The sequence below is a fragment of the Rattus norvegicus genome, chromosome 7 (genome assembly GCF_021556685.1).
Source record: "Rattus norvegicus strain SHRSP/BbbUtx chromosome 7, alternate assembly SHRSP_T2T, whole genome shotgun sequence".
Lineage (NCBI taxonomy): Eukaryota > Metazoa > Chordata > Mammalia > Rodentia > Muridae > Rattus > Rattus norvegicus.
In genome coordinates, this window is record NC_141540.1 from 135362344 (window position 1) to 135365000 (window position 2657).

The 2657-nt window shown below is 48.7% G+C and overlaps 1 protein-coding gene across 1 annotated transcript in view; it reads left to right on the top strand.

Annotated features, from left to right (window-relative positions):
- The first annotated feature begins 1697 nt into the window (after positions 1 to 1697).
- Tmem117 (transmembrane protein 117) overlaps positions 1698 to 2657 on the top strand; it is a 468392-nt gene continuing 467432 nt past the window's right edge. Inside the window, 1 exon segment of the mRNA NM_001271239.1 lies at positions 1698 to 1815. The gene's annotated coding sequence lies outside the window, so the exon portion shown is untranslated.

Here is a 2657-nt window from a genome sequence, read left to right on the forward strand (position 1 = left end):
GAATCCGAGAATTCATCTTCGAAATTAATCTCTAACTCACTGAACGGTTCCTGGAATTCACTGGGTGCTGAGGGGGGCAGTGGTAGGATTTTGTCTCTGCTCTCAAGCAGCTAAAAGCCTGGTGGTGATGGAGTTAAAATAAACTAGGGGGAAAAAAAAGTAAAAACCAAATATCAGTGAAATGCACACAATGCTGACATAGGACACACTCAAGGAAATGTGTAGAAGTACTGTGAAGGAGCCTTGCTAAGCCACAGTTTCCAGAAAATAAACTATGACCACTGTCAATTGCAAAAAATGTGAAGCCAGCAGTTGGGATTGCAGAGTCCCTAGGACTTGCTCTCCATGGCCCTTCAAATCTGCAGATTATCTCAGCTGTCTCTCCTTCCTAAAACTCCTGAATCCTCAGTCCAGCCAGGAAAAGGGCTGCCCTTGCCTTCCTAAATTTGCTACTGTTGGCACCCAAAAATGATCTCCATTTCCATTTCGCTGTGCAGAATGTGATCATTCCCATTAGCACGAGCTGTCAGTCTGCAGAAGCTAGCTATCAGCATGCTGGATATAGCAACGTTTAACACATTAAAGCCGCCAGCAAGCTGAGGGAGCAGTTGCTATTAGTAGAGTAAGCAGCAGACATACATGACGGAAAGAGAGGGGTTCCTCAGAGCAGGTCAAAGGTACCTCCTGACTCATGCTGAAGAGAACTGTGTAACTGCACCAATGACGAGAGTCAGAGATGTGCTTATGTGTACGTGCATGCATGGCTGTATGGGGACTTACATATTTGTATAATGTTTACATTAGTGTATATTTGTACGTGTGTTTGTATTTTTGTGTGTATGTATGCATGTATGTACACACACTATTCCTGTACAGGTAACCATCTATATATGCATATATACAGACACAAATTCACGTACATGCACACATATTTACTTATATATACATATGTGTGCATCTATATATACATACACACATATATGTACATGCATATGTGAATATATATACATGCATACAGATAACTATATATGTATATATATACACACATTCATGTACCAATCTAGCTATATGTGCACACATATTTACATATATATGTGTGCAACTCTATATACATACACACATGTGTATATATGCATATGTGAATATATACATATACACACAAATATATGCATATATACATATAAATTTACATATACATAGACACACAAAGACACACACACATATATATGCATATATACATATACATACAGACACAGACACATTATCTATCTATCTATCTATCTATCTATCTATCTATCTATCTATCTATCTATCTATCTATAGAGAGAGAGAGAGAGCGAGCACGTCCCTCTGCCCACCCCCACCCCCACCCTTCACACAGCACACCGCAGCAGGCAGGGATGCTGTGTGACCAAGGTCCCCTTAGAAAGTTAGCCGTCCCCGCTACTGGCGACGCGCAGGTTCCCCGCAGGATGCAGCTGATGCGGCTCCAGCAGGCCGTGGCCGGGCGGCGCTCTCCCTAGGCCGCCGCAGCGCTCCTGCCCAGCCGTGCCCTGCGGTGCCCTGCCCTGCCCCGCCCGGTTCCGTCCGGTCCCGTCTGGCTCCGCAGAGGCGCGGCGGGCGGGCGGGCGGGCGGGGCGGCATGTGCCCGGCGCGGTCCGGGGCCGACTCTGCGGCGCGGCGGGAGCGGCGAGGGCGGCCGGCGTAGGCGGCGGCGTGGGCCGCGGTATTTATAGCCGGGTGACAGCAGCGCGCCGCGGCCCGTGTCGCCGCTCGTCCTGCGTCCGTCGCGGTGGCTGAGCCGCGCGCCCTCCGGTGAGTACGTGGCCCGCAGCCCTCGGCCCGCAGCCCCGGGCGCGCAGGCAGGCCGGAACCCCGCATGCCGGCAGCCCCGCGGGCCGGGGACGCGGGAGCCGGGCGGGGACAGAGCCACCCGGGGTTCCGGGGGACCGGCCGCGGGCAGCCCGAACTTTCCCGCTCCACCGATTCCGGGGCGCAGGGACCCAAGCCCCCGGCTGCCTGGGAAAGGAACAGGTTGCACTTCCTCCGCGTCCTTCCAGGAAGGAAAGGGGAAGGCCTGTGTGTTTGCGAACTCCATCGTGACTGAATTAAAAACTAGTTTTCCATTTCTATTTTGAAAAATGCCACAGGCCCGCGGGTGTGTTTGACCTGTGGGAGAACATCTAGGCTTCTATGATTCATTCTACTCTCCGTGGAACATTGGTGTGTGTATAATTGTGTGTGTGTGTGTGTGTGTGTGTGTGTGTGTGTGTGTGTTACCTTGATATTAGTGTATGGACATTAAGAAAAAAGTGTGTTGAAGTATGTAAAATATGAGGTGCCCCCACCCGAATCTGAGACGCTTTTTTGGTTTGATTTGTGTTCTTTAGCAAGTTCTAATTTACTGAATGTAGTGGTAAAATCTATGTAAAAACTCTTTCTGTTGTATCTATCATCCATCTATCTATCTATCTATCTATCTATCTATCTATCTATCTATCTATCTATCTATCTATCTATCTATCTATTTATCTACCTACCTACCTACCTATCTATCTATCTACCTACCTATCCGTATATAGTACCTTTTCTATTCCCTCAACCTCTGTAGTTTAAGAGCAATGGGGGATTTTGACTCAGCTGTTCACCACCACCCT